Here is a 16,685-nt window from a genome sequence, read left to right as displayed (position 1 = left end):
TAATCAAATATCTACTTGTCCATGGGACTTAAATCTACTTGACCTGTAACAAAATCCACTTGCCCCTTTGGCGACATGTAGTGCGAAAAGAAATTATGGCAGCAATGTCATTATGTAAGAGATTGGATAATAGCCTCTCCGATTATGTCAGGGCTCATACTATTTTAGAGTCTGAATAATTGCAATTCCCTTATTTTGCCACTTTTCCCCAAATCTGCATACTGGCATTGGGAGATCGCAGTAAAGAATAGTTCCAGGGTTAGAATACCCTTTGGGTATGTGCAAACCTACTAACTAGCATGTTTTAGGGGTTTTCACCAACTCTTCTGTAATTTTTTTCCATTCTGAGAAAGGTTGGAAATTTACTCCTGGACAAGGGCAGAAGTAAAACTTAATGGAAAAAAGAAGTTGGCAAGATAGTGAACTTGTAAACGCTCAAAAGATTACCGCATGAGACCTGCATATTTGCTTTTGCTAAAATGGAGTTCCCAAATATTTTTTAGGAGTATGTTTCCCTGGCCTACTTCCGTAAATTCTTGGGAACTAATGAAAGGAGTAAATCCGAACTAATGCAAGGGCATATACCGTGGATGCACCTTTGTGACTTTATTTGAGAAATGGGCATCTAATTAGGTCTGGAGCTAACAGGCACCTAATTTGGCCAGGTGCTAACCAAGATCTGTTGTTTTTATTGAAAGTGTATTTCTTTATCTATCGGCTGGCTTCATCGTGACAGCATTCTGCTCTTTCACAAGAAGCATATCAGCACACAAATTTTGTTAAGTGCCACAAACAACAGTCGCAATGTGTGCTTGTTCCGACCCAAAAATATTTTTGCATTTTGCCATTTGCTATAATGGCGAGGGAAAGGCAGCTCCTACAACAATGTTTTACAAAAACCATGCCAGAACAAGACACGGATTGACAAAACCAAAAGGCTGAGCACCAATGTCAGACTTAATGGCTTTGCCACACTTGTTTATTTTCATGTTTCCCATAATCTTGTTGAACCGGATTACACAGATTTCCCATTATGGACATTTTTGGTAAATACTAGCACGTATTAAAACATTTTACTTACTGATGCTTTAAAGAAATGGAACCTAAAATTTCAAAATAATTTAGCAAAACTTTTTTACCTAGTTTCATTCATTTGTGAACATTTTATTTTGAAAGTAAACTCATGAGTCTGGAATGCATACAAGAATAACTCACAACCCAACCAAGCTCTCAAAACCTCAAATCGCAGCCAGCTGCAATGTCACAATGTAATTTAAACACTATATAGCAGCAAATTAAACAAATTAAACAAATCCCGTCTAAACAGGAAGCAGGAATGCAGTCAAAATACATATCTGGATTTTAATGTTAAAATAAATAGCACACTTTGAACCAGCTTGGTCACTGAAGAGAAAGGAACAACTTTTAGGTGGCTGTGAACAATGTGCACAAGCTTTGTGCAGTCAATCAAAGTGAAGGGAGCCAATCAGTTAATTGGGCTCACCTGTTGCTCCATATTATATACTATGGTAGGTAGAAGCAAAATGTGAATGACAGTTTATTCGACCACTGGATAAAGCCTGCGTACTAAAAGCTTATTTTTGTATGTATATTACGTACTACGTTTTCGAAAGATCAATAGTTTAGAGCAATGGCTAAAATTGTCTCAAAGGACAGACCTAAAAAGTTGATAAATAAAATAAGTACCGAGATTGAGGGCAGCGAAGAGAGCATGGAACACAATGCGCTCCCATGGAGTGCAACAAGCAAAATAAAAAAGGTGTTTACTTATGTCACTACTGGAAGGCTACAAGCGAGCTAAACAAAACAATGGCAAAAACAAGCTAAGCTTCAGAGGTGATACCAGCAGAAGCTTCAGAGGTGATACCAGCAGAAAAACACCAAGCAATGCCATCAAACAAGGACAATGGAACTGAAAGAGAAGAATTCCATCTAATCACGAGCAAGGGGCTGACCCCAAGCCCATTCGATGTGCTGCATTGTAGACAAGAGGTCTTTCGCAAGAGACGACAATCTGTAGGTCAATTCAGAAGGCTGATCTCATTTGCAATCATTCCATATGTGTTGTATGACAAGTGAAATATTTTGGTCAGTGATATTCAAATTACTCAATATGAAGGACAGTTTCACAATGTTATAACAAATCAATGGTGATTTAATTGTTGAAATGTAATCAGTTTACACTTTGTTTAACTCACATTAGTTTGGCAAAACTTTAGTTGTCTTACCTTTATACATCGAGGGACAGCCTCGAAGCTTGACTGGGCTACAATTGTAGTTCCTCAGAGTTTTAAAACTAATTTGGGTGAGCATAACTCATTCAGTACCCAATGCAAGGTCTCTGTGGCAATAATTAGTTTCACAGAGAGCCCATATCTACTACCATGATGAGGATTACCCAAGAACGAAACCCAAATGTGATCCATCAGCATCCTGTAGGGATGGGTGCTCCGAACCCTACCTACGAATTTGGATTGCTGGGCTTAGCTGAGAATGCTGTTTCATGCTCCTTTGTATCTGCTTAGCCTGGCTGTGATTTTATTAGCTAAAAACAATAATTTAAGTGCTGTGATCTCCTAGAATCGTTGGAGCCTTCAAACACTCAATAGCTGGGCTCAAAGCAGCTGCCTGCTCTACTCCTTAAAGTGTCTGCGCACGCAGAACTCCAAGGAACTACATAGTGAAGCAGCAAGATTCAATAGACAGCCACCTGAATTTACTACCTGAAGCACTGGCCACAGTGCTGTACAAGCCCTCTACAAAAGATTTTACAGATGAATCTTCACTGACCGTTTTAAGTCTATCCAGTATGCCACAGATCCAGGCGCAAGGTTCCATGGTTAGGCTGCTTCCCCCAGGACCTCTCTCAAGACCAATCAGATGTTACCAGCAGCACCATAAAACCTTTCACAACGTAGTGGAAAGAGGGCATAGGCTTATGCTACCTACACAGATATACTCTCAAAGCCAAGCTCAAAAATCCCCTTCATCTCCTCTGAGAGTACCAACCCCTGTACAGTAACAGTGCAGACTCCTTCCTCTTCCCCAAACTTCTAGATAATTTTGAAACACACATGAAGGTTGGTGCAGGAGAGTGCTAAGTACCAGTCACTGCTAAGATGGTGAAAGAGACCACAAAACTGATTGGGTAGGCATTCCGCGAGCATCTATAAGACAAGTAACAATATAGTACTAAAAACTTGAGGATCAACGGTAATCACATGTACAGTGCTGGAACGATCCTGCACGCAGATTTCTACTGGATGCATGTGCCTAGAGTCTGCTGGACCACAGAGAGTCTTAATATCTTGCGCATGCCTCTCTCTGTCATACCAATCAACAGTATCACTACTTCTACAGTAGAAGATTACCACGCATGAAGCCAAAAGCCAATAAAGGATGATCGAGGAAGAGAATTGCCAATTGAGATACAAGCATTGCTCTATACCACTAATACGCAACTGTCATGGTAAAGATACCTTGCTCTTTATGTACCTAGGTTTACTCTGGCAAGACTTGTTAGGCCAGTAAAGTTAAAGTATTTTGACTCTCCGACTTCGTTGGAAACAGTGTTCTAAACACAAAATTCAGGTGCTTCAAGTCTGCCCTCTTGCTTCTGTCTCATAAATACTCTAACCAAAAGTGCAGAGTTCCTCAACTTACACCCCAAGCATGAGCTTCACTCACTGTCCATGGCAGAGTCATGCCCCCCTTACCTCAGAAACTTAAGATCCCCAACCTTCCAATCCTACTTTCAAAAGCCGAAAGGAAAATGCATCTATTAGGAGAGGCTGTATAAGAGAACAGACTGTAAACATTAGGGGAGTGAACTGGGACTGAAAGGATATTCATCTGCCTCTCAATTGCCATCTGTGCATGCCTTACTATCTCTCACAGTGTAACATTTCTAATGTTCCATCAGGCACTCATTCCACTCACGGTCACTGTTCAGATTACATTTCTCCCCTAACCATCCTCATAGTTCAGGAGCTATCAAGCTTGCATCTTTCACTACTACTTTTCCTTCATCCCTGCAGGCCAGGTACCGAAAGTCATATATCCCCACTGCACTATAGCTCCGCCAAGTGAGAAAATAGTTTTAAGGGAGTGCACTCTGTCCACAAACGCCTTTGCTATTTCCTTGTTTCTGTCCTCTTATTCTAGTTCTTAGTCCCCTTTACCATTTCTCCTATCCAATTTGAAGGCTGTGAGACAATATAAAGTGACAAAATGCAACAAATCCAAACTAACATATACTCTGACCTCTTCGGAACTGTGCATACCTACAGAGCTGTGCTACTGCAACAAATGATGGACGGAATGCGGAGTAAATCAAACATTCACCCCCAATCAAGAGATCTGGGTTAAATCCATTGTTCTTTTGCTTAATATGCCACTCCAGTTTAGACCCAGCTATATGCAATTCAGTCTTGACCCTGCTCATCATGGGAACAGTCGAGCCTGAACTGCCAAGCTGGGTCCTCACTGGATCAGAAAACAAGCATTCTGGGACCTGTTTCGGGGTTTCACCCCTCATCAGCCAGGCTAGCTTGAACCCGGGCACAGCGAGCAAGGGACCCACGTCTGGGCATACTCATCCCACTTAGGGCGAAAAGTGCTACAGCATCAAATGATGGGACGGAATGCTGTGTTCATTTGTTTGCGGAAACTTTTCGCCCTAAGTGGGATGGGTATGCCCAGACGTGGGTCCCTTGATTGTTGAGCCCCTGGATTCAAGCTAGCCTGGCTGATGAGGGTTGAAACTCGGAAACCGGTGCCAGGATGCTTGTTTCTGGTCCAGGGAGGACCTGGCTTAGCAGATCGGACTGGACTGTTCCCATGAGGAGCAGGGTCAAAACTGATTTGCATATGGCTGGGTCTAAACTGGGGTGGCATGGCGAGCAAAAGAACGATGGATTTAACTCAGATCTCTTGGCTGGGTTGAATGTTTGATTCATTCAGCATTCCGTCCATCATTTGTTTGTGCATCACTTTACATACAGAGCTGGGCTCATCTAATCCACTAACCATCTATTCAAGTACACACATATTAAGGGCTCCTCAATGTAGCGCATACAGGATTGCCTACCCTTCCACACATATACAATGCCCTTTAACTACATTACATCAATAGTACCTTGCTACTCCAGTAACTCATTACAGTTTCCTCTCTCTAAAGAGCAGAGGTCCTATGTGATATTAATCCAAAATATATATTTCAATTAGAAGCCTTTTTAAGGTTAGATTAAGACAAATTGGGCAAGCGGAATACAGTGAGCAAACCTACACTGATATGGAGTGTATGTCATAAAGCTTAAAAACACCTGTAATTGCCATGTTAACTTATTGGTGCAACCTCAGCTCCTCTTGGTCACGCAAGTTTGAATAGGGAGGTTGCAAGTCTAAATGATAGATGACTAACAGCAGTGAGTCAGTAATGAAAGGATGAGGAAATTGAGCAATATAGTTTGATCCTCATTGTAAGCATTGTGTTTGTTCACTGAAACGGTTTGAACATATAATATACTTACAACACTCTGTAAATATAAGTGACGTCTTCGAAGTTGTCATAGACAACGCCATGGGTGTCATAATGCGTACTATAGAGGGTAGGAGGCAAGGTTCTGTTGGTAACCCAAATGGAACATTTTAGGGACAAATTTATCAGTGTTGGGTTGACCTTTCACTACGCAAAAGGGCGCAAGGGCAAGGCAACACTGAAGTTAGATTTATCAAGCCACACAAGGCCACCTTGCATGGCTCTGAGTGATTTGATAAATCTAGAGTAACGCAAGCAGCACAAATAGCTGAGTTACGCTACTCTGCCCGAGGGTGGCGTTCCATGCGTGGAGTGTGGGTGTTCCCACGCATCCACCTATGAATTATGGCGTATTCCCATATTTACCATTACTGGTGGACCTGGGACTGTGTGAAAATGTTATACATCCCCAGGGAGGCGTTACAAACAAATATCTTAATTTTTCATTGTTTTTTCTCTTGCTATGTGTAATGCATTCTGCAGCACACAAAGAAAGAGGAAAATGCCTCAGAGGATTGTTTTTGTGCAGGAATGTGACCCTTCCAGTAGAAAATACAATTCTGACTGCAACACAGGCACCCTTTGCACCATGGTGCAAGGGTGCCTGCATTGGCACTAGACAGCACATAGTGCGCTACCAAAAAGAAAAGACAGGAATGCACAGTATAATGTTATATATGGCACATGCCTGCCCTTTCACGCAGCGCAGGAAGCTGGCTTGCTGTTCTGCGCTGCCTGAAAGTTTGATAAATCTTCCCCTAAGTGTTTTAAGTTTTTCAGAGGATTTCAAAGGGTTTGTGATGTCATACCAACTTCTGACGTTTTCCTGGCCTCCAGCACTCTCAACATGCCCCCAATACAGTGATTGTGGTCCATTACACTTCAATATACTTCAAACACTTTAATAATAAGACTGTTTATATTCCCTATTTGGGCACAGACTGGGCGGGGGAGTTGCACAGGCCAATGACGATTTATACTGTTAACAAAACAATTGATGCTAGTGGCCGCTATCAAGAAACCAAAATGGCAGCCATACAATTAACAAGATCATTAATGGCAGCCATACAATGATCAAGATCATTAATATAGCAAACGCCCCCGTAAAAAGGCAAATAATTGATATTAAATGTGTGCACAAGAGGAGAAGCAAGCAGGTCCCTGCGTTACAGGTTCGCATCAAGTTCAAACTAATTATGATCCAAAACACAGACAAGATCCGATAAGATCACCGTTTAGAAAAAAAGAACCGCCCACCAACTAAAAACTGGCGGCAATGTCCAGATTGGTCGGCACATCCAGCTATTGACTAACATTACCAAATGTTAACCAAACAAAGCAGAATTTAACTTTTTTAGAAGATATATATTATTGTATAATATATATACATAACATGGAGATTACAGCCATTTTCTTTAACATCTAAATAAAAATATATCAAAGGATCCCAAGGGATCGAATACATCCAACTACCTTGTGCCTACCGAATATGGTGCACTGCCGGTTAGCTATTTTTCAGAAAAAAACCTGTAGTATATATCTGTTGTAGTGCAAGATGGCACTTTTGGGGTCCCCTTGTAACGGTGCCCCCTCTACAGTTGGAGGGAGAGGAACGATAGGTATGATTTGGGAAAAGATTAGTAGGCATGGGACAAAGTTATTAGAGAACCAGAAGTGGACTTTCCTATAAAAAACACATTTCAATTTTAACAGAAGCGCAAATCGTCTAGACAGTCCCCTGAAATATATATGATTAACCCCTCAAGGCAAACCACATATCGAGCCATCCCACGTTGTTATATACAATTATAGTTGGACAGTGATGAAAATTCCAACCGAGATGTGATGATGTAAATGAAGTATGGATTTGATGGAGAAAGCCAATGCAGTTATACTTGGAGAAAAAAAAGTTTTTGAACTAAATTTACATATAGTTCAAGCAGTAGTTATACGTTTGATCAGTTTAACAGAAGAATCTTCTGGCCAAAGAGTTAACTAAACTGTTTTGCATTTCTTTATTGCTCATTTTTTTCTTCCCCTTCCTCAGTAATTTCTCTAGAATGTTTATTAAGCTCTAGCTTAAGAATGTATAATGTTGGCGTGCAGACAGATTCAGATCTCGGCACCCTCGTGTAATCAAAATGAATCAAATTAGAAATGTGCACTTTATTATCTTTTTACTATTTGTGTCCTCTGTATTGTTTATGTGAACCGATGCATGTTTCAATAAAAAGAATTACAACAAAAAAATTCACTTTAATCTACACATAGAGGGCTTGTGTGTCAAAACTCTTAAACCATTGGTCTAATTGGCTTTCAGATTTTGCTTCCACACACCCAAGCGTGGAAGCCATGGGGCCGCACACTTCACCCACTAGCTCTATTGCAACTGTGAGTGTTGTTGACATGAGGATCACACGGGCACATCCACCTAAAAGAAGAGTGCACTTCTGTCCCATGACTGAAGGCTAAGAGTTTACTAATGAACTTTTCTTGTCATTCTTTATCTTTTTTATAGTCATTCCTGTGTGTTAATACTTTGTCTTCAGCTTTCAGGAACTCGAAGCCAAGGGCACCCTCAACAGGACTCATTTTATCATGATGTCTATGAAAATAAATCAGGGTTTCGATTGCTAGTATAGGTACCCGTGCCTACTAGTAAGCACCAGTACTGTTATACTAAAAGTATAAACAATGGTTATATATTTTCAAATGTTTAATGCAATCGTATGGCGGTCGCGTTTAGGATCATATCAAATTCTTATTATTTGTACTGCTTATGCTTGCAATGAAAACATTTTTTTTTTTAAATGAACCATTGCACCAGCTTGCCTATACCACACCTATCGACTTTGTGAATGCTTGTTGCTCTTTGCAATGGTTTACCAAGTCTTGGTTATCACAAATGCCTTGTGTTAAGGGCCCTGACAACCATTTTAGTTAAGAGTTCCTGTATAACATGAACCTAAATGAAATATGTTTCTGTGTCTAAATGCTACGTTTTGCGTAAGTTTTTAAATATTTTTTCGAATGTGCTTACATCTGAAAGGGGAGTACTCCGAACAAAAATATTTTATAATCAGTAAATAATTCTACACACCCAACTCTCACTTTCCAGGACATATACCATGGCCTCTCCCTCTGTAGCACCTACATACATGACCCGCCCTCTCGGTGCTCGGTCTCCCCGAAACATTAATGCTGCTGGAGGAGCCGATTCGGGGAGTTGTCTCTCAGGAAATCTGCTGCCAGTTTAGTTAACAGGGCAGGGGCTGGGGACTCGGCTCTTGACTATGAAACTGGCGTCCCCTTTTCGAGCTGTGTGGCCACAAAGACTATTTTTTTCGCCGTCTGGATAGTGGCCCTTCTCTTCACTCAGGGCCCTCAGGTGGGGTCTTTAGTTCGGTATGAAGCCTTTAGGGACCCTTGTTTTCACGATCTAGTCTCCGGGGAGGCTGCCCTTTATACCCCGACCTTTCTGGGCCCTGTTCCGGGTATGGGCACTGCTCTTCATTCTGGACAGTCAACAGGTTTCAAAGACCGGTCTCTCCGAAACATTAATGCTGCTGGAGCCTCCCAATCCATTCCTACTTAGGTTTCGAAACGCGGTACATTCCGGCTGGGCTCCCACCTACGTATACTAAGATTGAAGGATATACCAAGTACCATTTCCCTACAGCATATATTTGCAGGACACTTCCGTGCACATAAATAGGATTGTCAAGCTTCACAGCAAACACATAAGTCCCTTCCTCCCAGTGTATACAAAACGAGGCCCTCTCACTCAAAGCTGACATATAAACCGGGATCTACCAAACCAGTAAATGTATACAGGCTCCTCCTTACTATTAAAGGCAATATACGTTTCCTTAAGTCCAGGAACTACATTAAAATCTTCCACAGAAGTGCATACATAAGTGGTCCACTAATCCCATTTGCAACAATAGAGCACCTAAATTAAGTGGCACCCGCCCCACAACACCGAACATGTACATCCACTTCAGCACAGACAATGAGTGGTCTCTTCTACCCTGGAAAACATAAACCAAGATTTCCATACATCATACGTATATACTACCCACTCACATTCCAGGGTCAGTGCGTGGTATGTCCCTCCAGTTCCTGTACACACAGCCTGCCCATTCAACATGTACGTAAGGGACACAATAACCCCCAAAGCGCATACAAAGGTTGTCTATGCTTTCCTGGTAGGGTGTGCGTATTCCCTATTCACACGTGGTTTCTCACCTGTCTGGTTCACAGATGTTTGAAGCTCTTGGGGGCCCTTGGCCGGGCTGTTTGGCCCTGGGATGCACAGTTCTCGTTGATGGGGCCCGTTTGGGCTGTATTTCAGTAGGCTTCAATAACAGTGTAGCCAGTAAGGGATGTGTGCTGAGCTCTGTGGTTCTTGTGAGTCCCGTGTAAATATCCGATCCTGTAAGGCACTGTGTGGCCCTTTTGGGCCTTCTCTTGTCCACGTGAACCTAGACTCAGCACTGTGGCTCTCTGGGGTACTGCTCTTCAACTAGGGGCCCAAAGTGATTCAGGTCCTGCTTGTGGGGCTCTCGAGAGGTGCCCGTTTCTCTATTGACATCCAGTTATCCTATTACTTTCTGTACTTCGATGACTCGTGCTCTTCACTCAGTGACCCTCTTTCAAGTTTGTGGCCCTCGTAAGCCTTCTTCTCAAGTCTGGGGCGCTGATAACGTGTCTCACAGGAAATCTGCTCCCAGTTTAGTAAACAGGACGGGGTCTCGGCTCTCGATTAAAAGTCTGGAGTCCCCCTTTCGAGCTGTGTGGCCACCAAGTTACCTTTTTTCCGCCGTCTGGATTCAGTATCCCTTCACTTAGGGCTCTCAGGTGGGGTATTTTCTTCGGTATAAAGCCTTTAGGAACTCTTGCTTTCACGATCTAGTCTCCGGGGGGCCTGCCCTTTATACCCTGACCTGTTTGGGCCCTTTTCCGGGTATGGGCCCTCAAGGGCCCTGCTCTCTCTTCTGGACAGTAAACAGGTTTCAATGGCCGGGCTTCAGAACTCGAAGTCCTGAAAGACCTTGCTGTCGTGTTGTGGCCCTTTGGGGCCCCTTTTTGGACTCGGGCCCTGTTTTTTTCACTCCAGGGTACTACTCAAGACTGTGTGGCCCTAAGGGGCCCTGGAACCTTCTGAGGCACCTTCCTTTTCTCGGCCCGCCACCGGAGCGTCCTAGCTCGACTCCAGGGCCCAGCCTCCCGCCCGCTTTCAGCGGCACCACCTCCGGCTCCAGCCGCCGCGGCCATTCATTGTCAGCCAGGGAGCAGTGCCGCACACCGAGCGCCGCCAGCCCAGACAGAGCAGCCCAGACTCGGCACCAGAGGGGCGGCGGATAGGAAAAGCAAGCAAACGCTGAGTGAGCGAGCCAGACAGCAACAGCCAACGAAAGAGGACTAATAAGCCAGCCATCGTAGATCGGGAGGAAACTGGAGAAAATGGACGAAGATAGCCGTCTTTCATTTCAATAAACGTAACTACTAGAGGTTATCTTAACTGAGTCACCTTAAATGTCATATTAGAACGGGACAAAGTTCACGGAATATACAAGAAATTGCAGCATAGATTATATTTCCGAAAAGGCAAACACATGAATTCAATCAGCAACGTAATGACGCAGACGGCGGATTGTGGCGCCCCAATACATAGCCGGTCAGTCCATGAATCCCGTCGACCATCTTGAAACGGGGCTCACTCCCATTCGTTTCTGGAAGAAATCTGCTGATATTAACTATGGGAATCAGATAATTTCGAACTCATTTCACTCATTCTTATCAATGTTAAGGAAAAGGTTCTCAAAAGTATTACTGACAGTAACTGAATATGTTGGAAACGCTTCAATTAAGGAATTTAAGGACGGTCAAGTAAAAGAAACCTCACGGTTAGAAAACGCTGATCTAAAGTCGTGATAAATTTATACTAGTGCTTCTTTCTATTCATGGAAGCTCTTGGAATCTGGAAAGACGACTCTCTGCAACTTAGGTAGATAGGAAGCGTCTTTATTGTAAGGGGTATTCCCTGCAGTACAAACGTGACTGCCCATCGGCCAGCCAACTGACATGTTTGGAACTTAAAAGTCATCAGCTAAGTGATAAGCAGTAAGTCAACAATAACTTTGCTAACACGGAAAAAAAATCATGATATAAAAATATAACCTAGAAATTATTAGAACACAAATCATTGTATACAAATATGAACCAGAAGACATTTAAGCACAAATATAATCATTGAGATATACTGGCGGATGACGACCCCTTCTAAGCCTCGTCTCCCCTCCACCAGGATTAAGACATTCAAAGTCAGTGAGTGGGAGAGTCTCCACTGCCTTGAGTGCTTCCACATGCACCCAAGCCCACTTGTCAGGAAGGAGTCAAATCGTAATCAAACATAAACATAAAAGTATTGCTGAGAGACTGATCGCAGTGGTTTTCAACAACACCATCACCAACACTCCCGTTCTGATAGAGTGCTACACTCCATTTGTCTCCATTCTCCAGTACCACTGCATGAGGGAAAGTATGTGTAACTTTGAAAAGCCCCTTGAACTTGGACAAGCCTCCACCACACCTGTCGCGACACAATTTCACCCAATCACCAGAGCAGATGGGTAACAATAAATAAATCATGCATTTGTAAAGCGCACTACTCACCCGTGAGGGTCTCAAGGCGCTGGGAATAGGGGGAGGGGGGGGTTGCTGCCACTGCCGGCTCGAACAGTCAGGTCTTGAGGAGTCTCCTGAAGGTCAGCAGGTCCTGGGTTTGCTGCAAGTGGATGGGGATGATGTTCCAAGTCTTAGTGGTGAGGTGGGAGAATGATCTGCAGCCGGCAGTCGCTCTTCAGATGTGGGGGACGGCGGTGAGGGTGAGGTCAGTGGAACAAAGCTGGCAGTTTGGGGTGTAGAAGGTGAGTCGTTTGTTGAGGTATGCTGGTCCGGCGTTGTGGAGTGCTTTGTGAGCGTGGGTGAGGAGCTTGAAGGTGATCCTCTCGTTGACAGGGTGCCAGTGCAGGTTTCTCAGGTGGGATGTGATGTGGCTGTGGCAGGGAATGTCGAGGATGAGGCGTGTAGAGGCTTTCTGTATGCGTTGTAGTCATTTCTGGAGTTTGGCCGAGGTTCCCGCGTTGAGGATGTTGACGTAGTCCGGTCTGCTGCTGACGAGGGCCTGGGTGATCGTCCTTCTGTTTCCAGTGGTGATCCATCTGTAGATCTTGCGGAGCATGCGTAGGGTGTTAAAGCAGGAGGAGGAGACAGCGTTGATTTGCTGGGTCATTATAGCGATGACCCCAGGTTGCGTGCTTGGTCGGTGCAGCTTCCAGTGTGGCCGGCCACTAGGAGTCGTCCCAGGCGGAGGGGGTGGTGCCGAGGATGAGGACCTCCATCTTGTCCGAGTTAAGTTTCAGGGGCTGTTCTTCATCCATTCGGCGATGGCCTTCATTCCTTCATGGAGGTTGGTTTTGGCGGTGATGGGGGCCTTGGTGAGGGAGAGGATCAGCTGGGTGTCGTTGGTGTATGATATGATATTGAGGTCGTGCGATCGGGTTATGTGGGCGAGCGGTGCCATGTAGACGTTGAAGAGTGTCGGGCTGAGGGATGATCCTTGAGTTACGCTGAAGATGATCTTGGTGGCTTTAGATCGGAATGGAGGGAGGCGGACACTCTGGGTTCTGCCGGTGAGGAAGGAGGTGGTCCAGTCTAGGGCTTTGTCGCGGATCCCTGAGTTGTGGAGGCGTGTGCCTAGGGTGCGGTGGCAGACGGTGTCGAAGGCGGCCGAGAGGTCCAGGAGGATGAGGGTCGCGGTTTCTCCGTTGTCCAGCAGGGTCCTGATGTCATCGGTGGCGGCGATGAGGGCAGTTTCGGTGCTGCGGTTGCTGCAGAATCCGGATTGGTACGGGTCCAGGATGTTGTTCTCCTCGAGGGAGCTGGTCAGTTGCCTCTTGACAATCTTCTTGATGACTTTCGCCGGGAACTGGAGTAGGGAGATGGGCCGGAAGTTCTTGAGGTCCTTAGGGTCCGCCTTGGGTTTCTTGAGTAAGGCGTTGATCTCTCCGTGCTTCCAGATCTCCAAGAAAGTGGGTGTCTCGAAGGAGTTGTTGATGATCTTCCGGAGATGGGGTGCAATGGTGGGGCTTGCTTTGTTGAAGATGTGGTGCGGGCAGGGGTCTGATGGTGAGCCGGAGTGGATGGTGTTCATGATTTTGATGATGTCATTGACGTGGATCCAGGAGAGCAGGGGGTCGGTGTGGTGATTCTGAGGTGTCAGTGGCTGTTGGGGGGGACTGGTCGTTGAAGCTGTCATGGAAGTCTGCGATCTTGCGGTGGACGAAGGTGGCTAGGAAGTCGCAGAGGTCTTGCAATGGCAGGATGTCGTTGGAGTTGGAGCTGGGGTTGGAGAGTTCCTTCACAATGTTGAAGAGATCTTTGCTGTTGTGAGCATTGTTGTCGATGCGTTCCTTGAGGTTCAGATGAGTTGGTGGTGTCTGCGGATGGCGTTCTTATGGGCTGCATTGCTGTCCGGTATCTGGTCGTGGTGCCACTTCTTCTCGAGTTTTCGGCAGGTCAGCTTGGATGCCTGGAGGTTGGCGGGAACCAGATGGATTTTCTGTCGGTGCGGCTGTTTGAGGGTTTCTTACCGGAGTAAGAGTGTTCGCGCAGTCGTCGATCCATTGCCAGAGGTTGCGGGCGGCAGTGTCGGCGGTGTCAGTTGGTGGCTTTTGGGCTAGGGTGGCGATTAGCTGGTCTTCGGTGACCTTGTTCCAGCTGCGGCGGGACGGTCCGTTGTGTGTGGTGCGTTTCTCAAAGGTGAAGTGGATGCATCGGTGGTCGGTCCAGTGGAGATCAGTGGTGTGGCTGAAGGTGACGTGGTGGCTGGCGGAGAAGATGGGGTCGAGCGTGTATCCGGCGGAGTGGGTGGGAGTCATGATGATCTGTTTGAGTCAGAGGTTGTCGAGCAGGGTGATGGAGTTGCTGTTGTTGGTGTTCTCAAGGTGGAAGTTCAGATCTCCGAGGAGGATGTAGTCAGTGGATGCAAGAGCGTGCGTGCTGACGAAGTCGGTGATGGAGTCGCTGAAGTGTGGCCGCGGGTCTGTAGACGAGGGTTCCTCTGAGGGTGGTGTTGGGGTCGATGTTTATCTGGAAGTGCAGGTGTTCGGCGGCGCTGAGGGTGTCATCGGTGCTGGTCGAGATTCTGAGGGTGTTCCTGTGGATGATGGCGATTCCTCCTCCTGTTCCGTGCGTGCTGTCCCTGCGGGTGATCTTGTAGCCATCCGGGATGGTTCTGCCAATGTTGGGTGCCGAGGAGGGGTTCCTCCAGGTCTCTGGTATAGGGGTTTTGTCTTCCACAAATGACCAAGGAAAATTACTTCTACGTACAACTTCCCTCATCCAAGTAGGAACAAGCTTGGTATTTGGCAACCTCCCACGCATCATTTAAAAAGGTGTTTTCCCAGTCATCCCATATATGCTTGAGCAATACACCCAAAACATGTCAGAAACCATGCAACCCACATCACCTCCACAAGTCAGTGCCATCTGAATGGTGCCTTTGACCAAGCGGTTCACTCTCTCAACCATACCATTACCCTGGGGGTTGTAAAGCGAAGTGCGTGCCATTGTCAGTGATAGCCACTGAGGTTAGTCCCTCCTCACACCAAATCTCCTTCAAGATATTCCCAGATGCCTTTGTTGTAATTTCTTTCATACATTTTACAGTTAACCCTTTAGTGTAAACGTCTACCAGCACCATGGCAAATCTATAATCACTTTTGAGTTAATTCATAGGACTAATAAAATCTAAGCAGATGGTGAGCCAAGGTTGCTCTGTATCTGCTATTTGTCCCATTACCGCTTGTACTCCCACTCTCAAACGTTTTTCACCTCTTTACAAACATCACACTTCTCCACCTCTGCATCCATCCTAGGCCACCACCAATTCATATGCAACCTTTTTATGGTTCTGGTTTGGCCTAAATGCCCCTCATATGAAAGTCTAATAAGTTTGTTCCTCACAGCTTGAGGAGGAATAAATAGTTCCCCTCTCATAACAAAAACATCACCACATACAGACAGTTTGTCCCAAATTGTTAAGTAAGGTCTAACACATGGAGACCTTGTACTTTCCCTCCTGCTACCTTGCAGAACTAAGCGCTTAACTTCCTGCATTGCAATGTCAGAGTCTGTTTCTTTAATCCACTCCCCTTCTCTCATTAAATGACAGAATAATTAGTTTCTGAATTAGTTAGCATCCTAGATGTGCATGCCACAGTCTTTTCATGTCTATTATGTACCTGAGCAAGGATTGCTCCGAGGCCTGTGGCACTGGCGTCAACAGTGAGGACAGATTATAGCTTAGTGTTAAAAGGGGTAAGGATGCCAACCTCACAAATGTTTTTTTGATGTTATCAAAACATAGCTGTTGCTGCTCCTCCCACACAAAGTAGCTCCCTTCCTTGAAAGTAATCTGAGAACATCTGTTTTTTCACAAAATCTTTGTACAAATTTGGAGTAATACTCAATGAGACCCAATAAGGATCTTAACTTGACCTTATCAGAAGGTGCGGGAGGCAGAGATTTCATAATCTAAGTATTCAACTTTGTCAACCAAAAATTCTCCTGGGGCCACCCCTTCAGGCTCATTTTCAAATGGAAGGGAGCCATCCACCAGCTCAGGTCCCTAAGGGAAACGTGGGAACTGTTGGGCATCGCCAATGAGGGAAACGCTACGGAGGAGGGTTCATCCACGCAAAATTACCAGCCGAGATCCCCGCGGACGTCGGGGGACGGATGGCAGCGAGTGGGACGCCGCCGATCACCCAAAAGTAGTCTCAAGCCGGACCCCAAGACCATGGCTCAAGAACACGCAGCAGCGATACAGGAGGTCTCCAAAGACACGAAAAACAGGACTTGATGCGGCATCTATGAGGGAACTAACACGCACCATCTCAGCACTGGGTTGGGGGGGCGGGACGGGGGGCCTATGGGGTTGCCACTGGTAACTCGTAACTCTACTACAGGCCTGGACTGAGATTGTATAGGCCTGGGACAATGACCGTTTGTTGGGGATTTACTGTTGGGGAGGGTGGAGCAGGGGAGGGGGTGAGGG

The 16,685-nt window shown here is 45.4% G+C and overlaps 1 protein-coding gene across 1 annotated transcript in view; it reads right to left on the bottom strand.

Annotated features, from left to right (window-relative positions):
• The window catches only part of NACC1 (nucleus accumbens associated 1), a 59,381-nt gene extending 48,493 nt beyond the window's left edge, over positions 1–10,888 (bottom strand). Inside the window, exon 1 of the mRNA XM_086961894.1 lies at positions 9,809–10,888. The gene's annotated coding sequence lies outside the window, so the exon portion shown is untranslated. The remainder of the gene's footprint in view (positions 1–9,808) is intronic.
• Between the last annotated feature and the right edge of the window lie 5,797 nt (positions 10,889–16,685).

The sequence above is a fragment of the Lissotriton vulgaris genome, chromosome 1_1, assembly GCF_964263255.1.
Source record: "Lissotriton vulgaris chromosome 1_1, aLisVul1.2, whole genome shotgun sequence".
Classification (NCBI taxonomy): Eukaryota; Metazoa; Chordata; class Amphibia; order Caudata; family Salamandridae; genus Lissotriton; species Lissotriton vulgaris.
Note: the sequence above shows the minus strand (reverse complement) of the source record. Positions and strands in the feature narration are given on the sequence as shown.